Raw genomic sequence first — 17,365 nt, 5'->3', positions numbered from 1 at the left:
ATTGAAATTTTTACCATTCAAGGAGTTTTGTAAAGATCGAAACAAAAAGTAATCAGATGGTGCAAGGTCAGGACTATATGGTGGATGTGGCAAAACATCCCAACCAAGCTCCATTAATTTTTGCCGAGTGACCAAAGATGTGTGTGGCCTTGCATTGTCATGATGGAATACAACACCTTTTCGATTTGTCAATTCGGGCCGCTTTTCTTCAACTGCATTGTTTAATTTCATTAGTTGTTCAATGTAGACATCAGAATTGATCGTTCGGTTGGGTGGTAAGAGTTCAAAGTAGACAATTCCTTTGTAATCCCACCAAACTGATAACAAAACCTTCTTTTGATGAATATCAGCTTTTGATGTTGTTTGAGTTGGTTCACCTGGCCTGCTCCACGATCTTTTCCGCTTGATATTGTTGTAAACAACCCATTTTTCATCACCAGTTATCAGTCATTTTAAAAATGGATCATTTTCATTACGTTTCTTTAGCAAATCGCAGCTGCTAATGCGTTGCGTTAACTGTGATTCTTTCAGTTCGTGAGGAACCCATGTATCGAGTTTTTGAACATAGCCAAGTTGTTTTAAGTGATTTTCAATGCATGTATGTGATACATGAAGCTTCTCTGCAATCTCACGTGTTGTACTGTGACAGTCTGAATTGATTATTGCTTTGATTAGGGCGTCATCAACATCAACTGGACGACCAGAGCGTTTTTCATCTTTGAGTGAAAAATCACCAGAACGAAATTTGGCAAACCAACTTTGACACTGCCGTTCTTTTAAGGCTTCGTCACCATAAACAGCACATAACTTTTTATGAGCTTGCGATGCGTTTTCCCTTTGCGGAAATAAAAAAGCAAAATATGACGAAAATGTTCCTTTTGATTTTCCATTTTTCAACGAACGCCAAACGAAAACTACAAAACAGATCAAAAAACTTTTTTTACTGATTAATAGCTGAATAGCCAACTATCAAATAACAAAATGTGTTTTACATTTGTACTACGTCTGCAAACCTAAAAATTCAACTGAAGCCATATATGTGTGAAACCCGCAATTACTTAGCTGCCGACCCAATAATAATAGTGTTTAGCAATATTACTAGGCACAATGTCAGTTACAAAAATCAATTGTATTTATAGATATTAGGAATAAACAATTTATAATAAGAAATTTAAAACTAGTATTCTAAAACATAGATACTTAGAAATAAATTTAATAAAATAGTTCTAAGAAATCTAACTTGCTGAAACCGGTTTGGCTCAGTGGATAGACGTCAGCCTGCAGACTGAAAGGTCCCAGATTCAATTCCAGTCAAGGGCATGTACCTTGGTTGTGGGCACATCCCAGTAGGGGGTGTGCAAGAGGCAGCTGATCAATGATTCTTGCTCATCAATGTTCCTAACTCTCTATCCCTCTCTCTTCCTCTCTGTAAAAAAATCAATAAAATATATTTTAAAAAAGAACTCTACCTTGAAAACTATAAAACATTTTTTTAAAAATATATTTTATTGATTTTCTACAGAGAGGAAGGGAGAGGGATAGTGTTAGAAACAACCATGAGAGAGAAACATCAATCAGCTGCCTCCAGCACACCCCCTACTGGGGATGTGCCCAAAACTAAGGTACATGCCCTTGACTGGAATCGAACCTGGGACCCTTCACTCCACAGGCAGATGCTCTATCCACTGAGCCAAACCAGTTAGGGCACTATAAAATATTTTGGATAAAAATCAAAGACAACCTAACTTAAGTACAAATATTCCATGTTTATGGTTTAGATCCCAATAGCATAAAGCTGTCCATTATTTTAAAATAGAGGCCTGGTGCATGAAATTCATGCACAGGAGGTAGAGCGGGGAGGTCTCCTCAGCCCAGCCTGCACTGACTCCAATCCGGGACCTCTTGGGGAATGTCTAACTGCATTGGGACCCGGCCTAAACAGGCAGTCAGACATCCCTCTCACAATCCTAGACCACTGGCTCCTAATCACTCACCTGGCTGCCTGCCTGGTCACAGCTTACTGCCGCTCCTGTCTGCCTGGTTAACCCCAACTGCCCCCCTCTGCCAGCCTAGTCACCTCTCACTGCCCACCCTACGTGGTGACATGGGGGTGGCCATCTTGTGACATGAAGTTGTAAGGGTCAATTTGTATATTACTTCTTTATTATATAGGATATATATATATATATATATATATATATATATATATATATATATATATATATATCTTAGCCTGACCCAGGATAAGACATCACAAGCATAACTACCAGACTCTCAAATTGTGTCTTCCACTGACATCTAATCAGTAATGGAACTCCTGGGTCTAAGTTGCTGAGGCCTGGCTGGCTTTTCTGTGTGGCCCTATTTAAATCGGTCCTATGCTTTGGGGACTGTGTCTGATATCTTCATTTGGTTGTTGGCCTGGAATGGGCAGGGCTGGGATATAGTGGAACAAGCCATGGATAATAAAATAAAATAAAAAATAAATATATTAGGCAGGTTATTTATCAGTTTATGACACGCAGTGGAAACTATAAATACCAGCTCTTATTATAGTTATAAGGTCTTTTGATCTACAAATAATTGATAGTGGCAAAGGGGGCTGCAATGCAAACTAAAGCAGGAGAGGAAAGGAGGACCTCAGACGACAGGACAAACCATTTGGATTTACCTAAGCTCAGTGGGTTTTGAGCAGGAGAGGGTCCTGAGCAGACTTCCCTGTCAAAAAGATCACTCTGACAGTTTTGTGAGAGGAAGAGTATCAGTGTGACAACTGCAGAAACACGGGTGATATTGAAATCTTCCTAAGCTAGTGGCATCAGGAAAGTACAGATGGTTCTAATAATTGCTAGGAGGCAAAATCAATATGACAACGATTAAGAACTGGGGTTGCATAGTGACAGAAAGAAAAGATCTACAAGTGCTTTCAGATCTCTGCTTTGGAGGTTTCACACCACTGTCAGCTTGAGAACGAGCCAAGATAATCAATTTATCTCCGGGCCATTTTAATTTTTAGGTCAAATCAATGTGGGAGGCCCAAGAAGTCTTTAAACGTAAGACACCCAAATGTTCGGGAGGCAAATGGGAATGTGACTGGAGTTTTGGAGGACATTCAAAGCTGGTCGTATCGAATTTCTCTTCTTTTCATTTTTTTTTTTTTTTTTAATTAAGTTGCTTTAGCTCACCAGCGAACTCATAAATAAGACAAATGGTTTCACCCCATTATCTTACTGAAACCTCTAAATCATATACATATGATTATTAAGCTGTATTATAAGATGCAGTTTCTGCTGATGGAAATCACCCCTTATGAAACCTATCTTTTGTACTCTACTGCTTGCTGAATTCTGCTCTCTGAGAAATATTTCCTACTCTCCTTCATTGTTCCTGCTCTGTGCCGCTATCAACATTGATGTTCCTGTGCTTATTCCTCTTTTTCAGTTTATACAGTTTATTGCACCTCCTCATTTTCCAGTCATCACACGTACAACTTGAGCTCAGTGCTGTGGCCAAAGTTTAGTCAAACTTGTAACTGATGGTTCAGCACTTCTTCCTGTTTCCCAGGATACAGACTCCTCTCCTGTGGCCTATCTACAATGAAGCCCACAATTGCCTTCCAAGTCACTTACTCCTATCGCGTTTCTAATCTAGGTTAACAGCATTGTCCTAGCTGTCTGAGATAGACATCTCAACATTCATCCATCACCTCACCGCCCACGGGTCATTAAGTTCCTTTCTAGTTTACACCTTAAATCATTGATTTAATCCTTGATATTAACACAGTTTGAAATGTTTTTAACTTTGCCTCCCAGTCGACTTCACAAATCTCAAAATGTGATTCCTGAATCAGCAGCATCAGTTTCATCTGATCACTTGCTGGAAACCTGCTAAATCAGAACCTCTGAGGGTCAAGCCCTTTAACCCGAATATCAGGTGATTCTCATTTAGGCGAACCTCAAGCACCAGCGAGGCAGTGACTAGCAGCACGGTATCCCAGGGTCCTCTGTGAGGATTCAGGCAACCTGGATTCTGAGCGCGTGAGTAGGTGAAAGGAGTTCACCTGTCTGTATTTTAATTTCCTCATCTGTCAGTGTAATGGGTTCAACCAAGTGATCTCGAGGACAGCTACAAGACTGTCTCTGAGTGCTCTCCCCAGGATGAGCCCTGCAGTGTTAGCTCCGACTAAACAAGAATACATTGAAGTACTTGTTATTTTATTCCCATCATATGTACGGTAAACCAAAGTGCAGAGCCATCACTTCCCCAAATCACACCCCACCAAGTGAGTGCATGATTCACATGAAAGCAACTGTCAGCGAGCACTTACTTATGCTTTACAGTCTCCTACCTCTGAGGCTCTCTGCTCTGTGGCAAGATGGCAAAAGCAGAGTTGCTGTAACCAATAAAACATTCTATGTAGCATAGGTATAACATAATATGTATATATACACATATATACATATATATAGTGATATATATTTACATATAATATGTAACATCATGCCATATTACATCACATCATATCATAACACATCATGCCATGTCATGTCATGTCATATCATTACTTTATTGTATGCCAAGCCAAACCAGGTGAAATAATCTCATGTTTTGATGGGCACTGAACTGTACAACTCAGAAAATTGGAAAATTGACCATGACGATAAATGGCACCGGGGGCTTAATTCCTGTAACATTTCCCACAGGTAAGTGTACTCAGGGAAAATTTCTTTGGGTAAACATGTCATCCTGCATATTTAAAAAGAACATTTCCTCTCTTCTAGTAATTAGTCTGCAGATGTGCATTTCAGGATTGAATGAGTTTAAAGAGTTTTTAATTTTTGTGGAGAACCAAGGGCAAATGTGTTATTTTCAGAAGCTGAGATATTAAACAGGCATTTTGCAACTCAAAATAAAGAACATTGTGGGAATAGTTCAGGAGAAGTATATTGGCAAAGATAAATAGTTATTTTTTTCCTCATACGCAGCTGTTCTCTCTAGACTCCCTTCTCCTTGGCTGAAAACAGCATTCACTAGTTTTATAACCTGACACCTCAGAATATGGTGGGTGTGTCACTCCCCTTCCTCTTGAATGTCTGATGCATCATTTGCTTGGAAGCTCTTACTTCCCATTGTTAAATCCAAGCACTTCTGTATCTCTATTGTTACCACCAGAATCCAAAATACCGTGACTGTAGGCTCTGGCTTTGTTTGCTGTATTTCCTAATGTGTCCCCATTTAGATTACATTAACTTTTAAAAACACAAACTAGAAAGTAAACTTTCCGGGTAAAACCAGAGAGTAGTGTATTATTGTAACAAATTCAGTGGTTTAAAACTATGCAAGTGTATTATCTCACAGTTTTGTTGGTTAGAAGATACGAAGGACTAATCTTAGTGCTCTGTTAAGGGTCTCTCAAGGCTGATATCAAGGTGTTGGCAGAATTAGGGTGTGTGTAGTGATCTGGTAAAAAATTACAGTGTTTTGAGCTAGTGTAGGGACAGTGGTATAAGGGAAAGTTGAAGGATATTTTACAGGAGCACAATTTTCAGAAACTGATAAAGAAAAGACTATCTCTTATAGGTAAACTAGAGGCCCGATGCACGAAATTCATGCATGGGGCGCGGGGGGGGGGGGTCCCTCAGCCCAGCCTGCACCCTCTTTAATCTGGGACCCCTCAGGGGATGAATGTCCAACTGCTGGGAGATATCTGACTAAACCAGTAGTCGGACACCCCTCTTATAATCCTGGACTGCTTGCTCCCAACTGCTTGCCTGCTTTCCTGCCTGATTGCCCCTAATCCACTCCCAGACAGCCTGATCAATGCCTAACTGCTCGCTGCTGGCCCAATTGCCCCTAACTTTTCTCCCATGCCAGCCTGGTCAGTTGCCCCTAACTGCCCTCTCCTGCTGACCATCTTGTGGTGGCCATTTTGTGACCACATGGAGGCAGCCATCTTGTGTGAGGGCATGATGGTCAATTGGCATATTACCTCTTTATTATGTAGGACTAGGCAACCGAGCAATGATGCTCAGTTTCCAAAAAAGTGGGTCTAATTTGATTAGGTTCCTGCATGTCATGCTTTCCTAATGGAGTATGATTACAGTCTTTTCCCTCTGCAGGTGTCCCATGCATCTTTCTGCTATCTCCATATACAGTGTACAATCTAGTCATTCCTAACCTTTTTATGTTCTTTGAATAAATCAATAAATCAATAAAGCACATGATCCCTATTTTTGTTTTCAGGACCTAGGACATAATATCCCACTTTCTTTGCCTGAAAAAATCAGAAAAAAAGTCACCTCAAGTGTTAACTTCTCCATGATCCTTCTATTATTGGCCCCTCAAATGGACTCCTAAAGCACTCTATATCTGTTATCACATGGCTCACAAGTAATCACTGACATAAGGTTAAGATTATATACATCTGTACTCCATTGTATTAGTCAGGGTTCTCTAGATAAACAGAATAAATGGGATAGATAGAGAGATGATATTGTAGAATAGATAGATAGATAGTTTGTTGGTTTATTGATGGTAGCCATTCTGACAGGTGTCATTGTCATTTTAATTTGCATAACCCATGGACAAAGACAATAGTGCAGTGAAGGCCTTGGATGAGGGTCAGAAATGGGATAGAGGAAGTCATTGGGGAGAAGAAGGGGGACATCTGTAATACTTTCAACAATAAAAATTTTAAAAAATAATGGGAACACTTGAGAAAATACAAAATATTGTTCTCTTCTTTCTCCTCCTTTTCTCATTCTCTCTTTATCTTTCTCTTTTATTGAAATGATTTGATAGGGTACTGTGTCAACCTATTAAATTACAGAAGGATAATATCAAAAACATTTTGAAACCAACCATTACTGATTGTCCCATTTATGCAGCCTAGATACTCTCATGAAGGTATTTTTCAAGCTTCAATAATCCTCCTTAAATAAAACTTGCTTTTGTAGATTTGATTTAGAGTCAGGCAATTGGCATGCATTATGATCCTGAGATTTAGTGACATAATTATAATCTAGAGTAGACATTCAAGAATATAAATAAAATGAAAAGAGAGATGTAAATTCTATGAATAGTGCATTAATGTGCTATTAATACACTGCCAGGAAAGGCACTACTACCCAGGTCTGTACTGTGCCCCAAGCAATGAGTCCTTGCCTTTCTATAGATTTGTGGAACAAAAAATATTACTATATCAAAATAACATAGCTACAATGTAGTCCTCATTTGAGAAATATAAAATACCAAGTTTTATTACATTGAGCAAATAATGCTAATGCATTTTCAAAATAAATTGGCTCTTCAGCAATTGATGGTTATTCTGAAATATTTACCAACACCATATAGTGTGGGAGAAAAGGCATCTACAGCTCTTCACAATGGACTTAGCTGGATATATTTTATTTCTTGGTTGATGATGGATATATTTTATTTCTTGGTTGCTGAATAAAATAAATACTTACCGGCTACCATAATGCATAGAGATAAAAGATGACTAGTAACAGATTGATCCAAATCCTCCATGTCATAGAGGAGGAGTCTGAGGATTAGAGCTAGAGTAAGAGTCACTCTAGGTTAAACAAAAATGAGGAATTGCAGGAAAGTGGTCAATAAGTAAAGATTTATAAGTACTAGGGGTATAAGGTATAACATGTTGATTACAGTTACCACAGCTGTATGATGTATATGAAAGTTGTCAGGAGAGTAAATCCTAAAAGTTCTCATTATATGAAAATAAAATGTCCATATTTGTATTGAATCTATATGAAATGGTAAATAAACACAATAAACTTGTTGTGGTAACCATATTACAATATACGTAAGTAAAAACTTATATTGTACACCTGAAACTCATACAGTGATGTATGTCAGTTATATAGCCATAACACTGGGTAGAAAAAAAATTAACCTTGAAAAAAAATATATATATATTAGATATTATTAGATTAGATATATTTGATAATATTCTTATATCTAATATAAGAACTAGTCCCTTTGACAAAAATTTAATGTTATATATCTAATTGCTCAAATGCTACCTTTATTTTGCTTTCTAGTAAAACAATAATTATTGTAGCAAATCTAGAAACAAAGATTGAGAATATAGACACTCAGAAAAGTCAACATTCAGCTCCAGAGACCCAATAGCATGCTATATCTCACAGAAAAGCAGGTAGGGAGGTTAAAGATATTGGTCATTTTGGGCTAGATAGAATAAAAGAAGAAACAAACCTAATAATATCATCCTATATAATAAAAGCGTATTATGCAAATTGTTCCCTCAACCAGGAGGTCATCTGGTTGTTTGACCAGGGCATGGGGCTGGCTGGGGGGAGGGAGGGAGGCCCCTTCTGGCAGTAGCAGTGGCAGGAGTCCCCACAGTGGTGGTGGCAGGCAGCCTGGGAAAGAAAGGGAGTATTTGGAAGGCAGCTGGCAGCTGCTAGGGACCCTACCAGTACACGAATTTTATGCACTGGGCCTCTAGTGTCTATTATAATAATCAAGAAAAACACCTGATCTGACAATAGACTGAATATGCACTATAATTTTTACACAGTAGAAGAAATAGCAACTAAAGAAAAGTCACAGTGTATTCATAAGTTATGTTCCTTAAGCAAAGGCACACCCATCCCACTTCTTAGCCAGACCTACTAAGTCAAATTCATTTGATGTTTACTTGTGGTCTGACACCGCAGCGTACAGATGACTGGAGTTAATATCTCATATTTAAATCAATACAATTTAAGATTTCAAAACCAAAAAGTAGATTATTTCTCCATAATTTCACTCCCTCTAATTCATCCATTGCCTATGTAGGCATCTATGCAACTTAGTCCCCTCTCAAGCTCAATGAGTTCTTTCTTACTTTTTCTAAGCCCAGCATATGCATCTCTTACCTCTTCCTTTACCCAGCACTTTTCCAGTTATTTAAAAATGTGAAATAATAAACATTATGTGGTATGAGAAGAAGGAAAGGGACTATAAGTCCAAATAATTGAGCTATTGAGAAAGTTGTCATAGCATGGGGCAGTAAACTATGGAGCCTCAATGCCCACTAACATGAGCTCTAATGGATACCTCATTTTGCACACTGCACTGTACCATGACACCTGTTCATCCAAGGCTACATGAAGGGCCCCCTTCTCATAGAGATAGAGTACCATTAAATGCAATGGCTTTCTACATTGTGAGGCTAAATTAGCCTTGCTCTAGGTACAATGAAATAAAATTGTTCCCATCCCTAGTTCTAAAGGGGAGACAGAGAGCAGTCAAACTCCTAGAAAAGTATACATTTATTTTTTAAAAAAAAGAATTAAAATAAAGCATGTTACAATCTAAGCAGTATAGAATCTTGACTTTTCCATTACCGTGGGACTAAGTGCCAACAATGGAGATGTAAGAAAATACAGGAGGAATATATCAAAGTTTGGAGGTTTGCACATGTGTGATGGATCTGCAGTCCTGGTTACCAGATAAAGCGTGAGAATAGTAGGTTTACAGATAATACACATATTTTGTGCAAAGGTGAGAAAGTAATGGCAGTTTATACTTACACAGCATTTATTGTGTGAGGCACTAGTATACTTGCCTTATAGATATTAACAAATTTAATCTTCAAAGCAATGTATGTGTAGAAGTATTACTCTGGTTTATAAGAAATGTAATGTAAAAATAGAGAGTTAAGTAATTTAGTTAAAGTCACACAGCTAGCATATGAAGAAGTTCAGATTTGGAAGCAGGTCATCGTTATAGTTCCCCTATGCATACATCTCTTAGCACAAGTTCGCAGACCACTGCCCCTGTCCTCTACAATTACCATGGGTTTCAGTTGTGGTTGGCACCTGAGAATGAGGATCTATATTCTTTTCAAAAACACCACCAGTTATTGGCAAGACTAATACCTAGCTGGTGAGCCCCTGGATACCTCAACTGGCTGTTAAAATGGAAATCATTTTGGCTGATAGAAACATAGCAGTTGTCCTGAACCCTGAGTGCCTCCCACCTCCTCACCCCTCAGCACCACTTTGAAAGGACTCCCCATGAATCATGAACTGCAGAGCTAACAATGACACAGACCCCACTTTACTGCTCGGCCAGCATCTGTTCTGATTATCAGTGGTTGTGCTATACAAGTTAGAGTAACTGTTTTGAATATATTTGTTTGGTATTAAACAAGGTGAAATCCTTCAGAGGAATGCAATGGTAGGGTGCCTTCCTTGAACCACAAAAAAGTTCCATCTTAATTTCTCAGAGGATCCTCAAAGTAGAGAGAGGTCTACAGCCAATGAATGTGTTTTTAAAGAGGCTATTATTTCTTCATCTCCATGAGTACCAGGGGTCTCCTGTGAAATGAATGCATCAGCCATAGGCTTATCGCATAGTGAGTGGCACCAGCTTGCAGTGAGATATTCCCTGCAGAGAACCAATCCTGAAAGCTAACCTTCCAGCCCTACTTCTCACTGCTATTACTGGAAAGAGTTGACATTTGATGGCCAAGACAGATCAGTGACTGTTGAGAAGGTAGGTTCAGGTACGGAAAAGCAAACTGGTTTGTACATCCCAACTTAATGAAAAGTCACTGGACAAGAGCACATTACAAGGTACTTTCAAAACTATTGATATATCACTTGGCAAAAGTTAGGTTGGTTACTAATAGAAATAAATTAGACTTGTTTAATGGTCAAAAGAGCAATTGTTAAAATACTAATCTCTTTCAGTCATGTACTAGTGGCCTGGTGCACGAATACATGTACATTAAAAGGAAATTAATTAGAAGAAATATTTTAATATATTTAAATATTCTCCCTTTCTCTATAATGGAAGTGTCAACCAAATTCACTATAGACAATGACAGATCGAAACGCATGCAATTGGTGCCAGCAACAGTTTAATATGTATTGCGTATGTGCAAGTCAACTTAGGCTTTTATATAGAGAAAATAAATTTGCTTAATTAGACCTGCTTTCTGATGTAGCTAAACTTTTTCCAGCCCAGTGAGCACACCAATTTCTCCTTCAGGTATTTGTCAACAACACAGCAGTAAATATCAACACAAAGCAGATTATTATTGTACACCTGGTGATTCATGTATCAGTGGGGTCCCTTTGGCTGGCCTGTGGGATCAGGCTGAAACCAGCTCTTTTCACATCCCCCGAGGGGTCTCAAAGTGAGAAGGTGCAGGCCAGGCTGAGAGACCTCCACAGGTGCACAATCTGGGCTGGGGAGGGATATGGGAGGTTGGCCAGCTAGGTAGGGCTCCGGGGCATATCCAACCCATTTTGCTCAGTCCTGATCAGCAGGACCCCAGCAGCAAGCTTACCTACTGGTCAGAGCATCTGCCCCGTGGTAGACAGCGCACATCGTAGTGAGCAATTGAGCAGCCTTATCATATCATTAGCATATTACTCTTTGATTGGTTGAATGGATGACTTGATGAACAGTCACACCATATTAGGCTTTTATTATATAGGATCACACAGGGAGAACAAAGAATAATAATAACAATAATAATATATATATATATTTTGTTTAATATATTTTTTGTTTAATATATTTAATATATTTTATTGATTTTTTACAGAGAGGAAGAGAGAGGGATAGAGAGTTAGAAACATCGATGAGAGAGAAACATTGATCAGCTGCCTCTTGCACACACCCCACTGGGGATGTGCCAGCAACCAAGGTACATGCCCTTGACTCAAATCAAACCTGGGACCTTTCAGTCTGCAGGCCAATGCTCTATCCACTGAGGCAAACCAGTTTCAACAGGATAAAATATTTAACTGCAGCAGTGTTTGACTATATTCTGTGCAGTGAAAAAACCTGAAGTCATTTTCAAGGTGCAAGTTGGGTCACTTCTTTTCAGTCCAGTCAAGTTTCTAAACTTACTAAATCTTGGTTTTTCTGCTAATGAAAAGAAAATAGGGTTTCCACCAAGTCTCCTATCTAGCTACTCCAGGACTTACGTAAGGATCAAATGAGATGAGGCAGAAGAAAATGCTTCACAGACATTTGGTTGAAGTGTGAAATGTTTCCACCTGCCAACAAAGAAAGTCATGTTCCTGGGGTGAAGAAACTCTGAGGCTTGTACTCACAAGAGAGAGAATCTGGGCATTGCTATGTAATGCCATTACCCATTGCCCACAGCCACCATTGCTTGGCTGGGTTTGTGGGTTGCATTTTGCCCCATAGGGTCTTAGCAACATTGACTGCAATTTGATGTTCTATAGTTCCAGGGTGGTGGCGGGGCCTATGTCCCACTTGGGGGAAGCAAAGTGTTGTTTTGTGGATAGCAGATCCACAGTGCCATTTCTCTGTGCTGGTCATGGCAGCTCCTGAGTTGAGTGTCAGATCTCTGGTTGTCAGTGCACATCATAGCGACCAGTCAGACAGGCAGAAGGACACTTAACATATTAGCCTTTTATATATAGAGATTATGAAATATCAGCAGTGGAAGGAATAACAGAAGTGATTTAGACAGACCTCTGACCCTTTAAGAAACTTTTTCGATAGTCATTCTAAAAACATGGCCATCTAGCTACATTAAGTAATTCCAGAAAGAGGGAATCAAAATTTTATGAAGAAATGCTAATTTTTAGAGATGGAAATGCATTAAGAGGTCTTTCTTGGAGTTGTGCAGTGCACTGTAATCTGAAAAGTACTTTCACACACATTATCTCATTGTCTCATCACTACAACCCACATTGGGACTCAAGGCCATCATTTAGGGCATTTTTCCACTTGTCAGAATTTCAGAAATAGAAAATGTAGGCAATTAAGTGAATTTATTATGACTTCAAAAGTGCACTCTCAAGAATTTAAATGAAATATTCCTGTGACTATTTAGTTCCCTTAAATTTCTTACTTTTTAATAAAATTAATGTATAGCAAATTTTACTTCCTACCAGTTAGATTGAAGGTTCAATTAAGATTTTCTGTATCACCCATTGTTTGTCCATGTCCTCTCACCACTCCTTAATCTTATTCATGTTTTAGATTTTGCTAATGGCAGAAAAGAAATATTTGTCTCACTAGAAATACACACATTACATGCACATATACATACACAGCGCTACACATTCATTCTTCCACCTCATCAAACTGAAAACTATCAATTTTCAGTACTTGAAAATTTACCATGTAGACATGCATTTAGTTTAACATTTAAAGTTCTTCCAGGTATTTTATGATTATTGGTGTTAACTCTGATAATTTAATAAAAGAATTTATTTCTACTTTTTTTTTTTTTTTGTAGATAGCAATTAAATGTTTGAACCTAAATTTGATTTAGGGAGTAGAACAGGCTAAAGAAGAGTAGAGAGAAGTGTGAGTTTTTAGCATAGTCTTTTTAGAGAAAGAGAGACCCTGTTTGGGGTATCTTTAAGTTTGAAAAGAGAGGATGAGCAACAGAGTTGCTCTTGGGAAAGGGAGAAGTGGAGACAATCTGCCAGGTGAGTTCTGCAGGTGAGGTTCCAAATATTCTGCCAGATTTTATTTTTCATCATTTATTCATCCAGATTTACATTTATTGAGTCCCTACTATATGCAAAACACGGTGCTAATAGTGTCTGGGGGAAAAAAGCTATTGGCCAACTAAGCAGAAATAGAGAACGTTTTATAGGGAGATGTGGGAAGTCATTGGGATAATTATTTTCAGGTCACATAAAGAACCTTTGAAAACCAGACTAAGTACATAAACTTCCACTCTTAACAGAACCCTGCTTTGGAACTATATACTTAAGGTGAACACATTTCTGAGGAAACTAAGTTATTTCCTTCTAAAAATGTAATGCTTTTTTTCTTAAAATATTACTTCCAGACAAGATTTAAGTAAAATGAATGTTGCCAAAAGGAATTTATAATTCTCTATGGAAGCAATATTAATTAGAGAAGCATGTGCCTCTGAATTTATCCAATTTCTATTTCATTTTATTGTTTAATTTTTGCAGTTTACTAAGCTATTGCAGTTTGCAAATGGTTAAATTATTACCATTAGATGACTGCTGTGGTTGACAGTACAGAAAAAGATAGAATCTGCTATTTAATAAATATTAAGAAAAAAGTCTTCACCTTAAAACAACAATAAAAGGTGTCCTTTTACTATGGCTGGCTTTTGTTTTCCATGAGCCCCATAAAAAGTAATAAGGAATAAATCTGTTGGAAGGTCCAGATTGGCCAGGAAAGTCTGTCAAGTCAAATTCCCCGTTGTCTCTAGAGAGCAACAACCCCTGCTATTGTGACTTCTTTTAACAGGCCTGGCTATTATGGACTTTGGTGTTAGGTGGATGTTATAGGGAGAGTTAGACCCTACATGCAGTCAACACTGGCTATGGTGACCATTCATCCCTGTTTGCCCAATATTGTCATGATTTTGGCACTGAAAGTCCCACATCTTATGAAGCCCCTAAGTCCTGGGCAAACTGGGATAGTTGATCACTTTTCTCCTGGCTCACATTCCTCAGAGACCACTGGTGCCAGCATGCAGTGTGTGTGTGTGTGTGTGTGTGTGTGTGTGTGTGTGTGTGAACACAGATAACAGGGTTCCAGAAAAGCATGGAAGTCACCCTTCACTCATCAAAAAGAACTGGGCTTCAGTACAACCTTTCAAAATCTAGAAAGTGCTGATCTGTGATTGTTATTTTATTTTTGTAATTAAGAGCAAGTGAAAGATTTTATGTATGAACTAGAGGCCTGGTGCACAAAATTTGTGCACTCATAGTGGGGGGGGGGGGGGTCAGTTCCTCAGACCTAGCCTGCATCCTTTCACAGTCCAGGAGCCCTCAGGGGATGTCCAACTGCTGTAGAGGTGGGAGAGGCTCCCATCACCGCCATAGCGCTTGCCAGCCATGAGCCCAGCTTCTGGCTGAGTGTACTGACCACCAGACGGCAGCTTCAGTCTTGGTAATAAACTCATTAACTAAGGAGATGATATGAGGAAAATATTAATTCCAACAGTCCTATCTTGGGCACCTGGTTTATGACATTACCATTCCTTGGAGATGACACAGTGGGGCAGAGAGATACTGAGTTTGCTTTAAATGTAAAGACATTGTTACCAATGGCAATGGGAGTCAGTATGTAGGTAGCTATGAGCTACTTACAAAAGATAAGCTCAAGGAATGTCCTGAGTAATGAGTGATAGTGAGATCTACTTACCTGAGCAGTAAGGTGTATGTTCCTGAGAACAGAGAATATGACGAATGCAAAAACAATTAATAAAGGAATTAATAAATAGAAAACTCTATCTTCACAGGGTCTAGGAAAGGTGATGAGGCCCTTTCACATGCATAGACAAATCTCCATCTTACATTGCATTGACAGGTAAATAGTATTCAGAATGAGGAAATCAGTAATATATTCTAATCTGCATTTTTAAACAATTGTTACTCATAGTTGTTGGCTAACTAGCAGCTTTACATCTCAGGGCAGCTTGCTAGAAATGAAGAATCTAGTACCTCACCCTACATAATGAATCAGAAACTGACTTCCCATAAGACCTCCCAGGGATTAAAATGAGTATTGAGATCTGCTCTAATGTCGCCTTAAAAGCCATGTTTTGCTTCCTTATGTGACTCTCTTAAGAAGTTCTCAGACACCTGGAAAAAATTGAGGACAGTATCATAAGAACAGTGAGAGATCTTCAAATACTGCAAAGAACAAAAGGTCTGCCCTGTGAACTCAAGCACTGAAAATAGGACTAATGAATCAAACAGAAGAAAAAAAAAAATAAGAATGGTGTTTTAACTCAATATAAAGCAGTATCCCTAAGTGAAAAATGTATCTGAGTATTTAAGGGAGGTAATGGTGGTGGAATGTGTAAATTATCTAACACTAGTGATACACAGAAAGGGGAGGAAAGAATGAATCTATTCATATTTTTGTCAAATAATACAAGCTGGGTACCTAATTGTGTTTTGCATGTTTCTCATTATACTGGGTGTCTGCCCTCATAATCATTACAGAAGATAAAAAGCAAACAAAAAATAGTACAAACAGCAAAAGATGAAACACTAAAAGCCCAGGCTGGTTCATTAACCTCTTGGCTTGATTCCCTGGCATTTAGAATGGCCACAATGAGTTTTTCTCTTCCATTTTACTGCTGGTATCTGGAGCTTTTTTTCTAAGACACCCATTCCCTCCTCCCAATGCTAATTATCACATTTTCACCCAATTTTTATCTTCATTTCCTACATTTGGCTGCACAGGTTCTCTTCCATTTTATTGGCTGGCAATTTTGAAATCTTTGCGTGGTAATGGGATGTAAGCATGGTTTATGCTGGCCATTACCCATTGTCTGAGTTAGAAACTGTGCAAGGCGCAGGGTGTCTGCAAAGTCAAGCTTCAGAGCTTTTATTAGCATCGGGTCTCATTTGGTTATCACCTGCACACTGATAGCCTTTCTTCTCTGCGATATTTCCCTTTGAAAGTAGCTGCTTTTTGTATTTCAGACCTCAAAGGTGTACTGCGTGAAATAACAAAGAAATGAATTGCTGGCTGCTGGTTTATTACCAAGACTCATTCCATGAACAATGGTGGGATTTATAGTAACTACGCACAGTGGTGTTTACAGTGAGTTGACCAGTAAGCATGTGCAACTTCCATGTTACACACTGCTGTTATGCCATTAAAGAAATAATAGCCTTATAAAAATCAAATGAAAAGCAAATTACATACTGGTCTTTTTCTTCTTCTAATTTATGCTTCTGACTCTGGAACTGAATGTATAAATTTTTACTACAGCCTGATTCATCTAAAAATTCATGAGAGATATCTTGTGACAGTTGATATCTAGTGAAAGACCTTCTCAACTCTAGGTACCCAAGCTTTGCTTTAAGACACATGTTTTTAGTAGCTCCCTAGGTACATCATCACTAGAGAGGATCAAAGGTTTGCCTCTTGAAGATTAATGAGAAGAGAAGAAAGCATCTGATACTTGGCATTACCTACTGTGTCCTGGGAGCCTTAAATATATTCTATTTAACAATCACAGTGACATTACAATGAAGCATTATTATCACATTTAGTGTCTGAAGAAGCTGAGCTACAGTTTGAGAACTGTTTGTTCACTCTGCTTGAAATGCTCTTCATGGATTTTTAATCTTCTCAACAACATGAAAGGGTGATTATCTGCCATTTGTGGACAAAAAGGTGGTTTATATAAATGGTTAAAAATGTTTGTTTTGACTTACTTTAGTCTCAGTTATATATATTAAAGGGTCTTTTTTTTATACTAACATTATGGACTGAATAATTGTGCATTGTAATATGTTTAGCAGCGTCCCTGGCCTCTTCTGGTACTAGATGCCCATAGCACTCACCCTGCTCCCCGGATAATTGTGACAAGGAAAAGATATGCCAG

The sequence above is a fragment of the Pipistrellus hanaki genome (genome assembly GCF_964339955.1).
Source record: "Pipistrellus hanaki genome assembly, chromosome: 14".
NCBI lineage: Eukaryota > Metazoa > Chordata > Mammalia > Chiroptera > Vespertilionidae > Pipistrellus > Pipistrellus hanaki.
The sequence above is the reverse complement of the archived record's forward strand: the minus strand, read 5'-3'. Positions refer to the sequence as shown.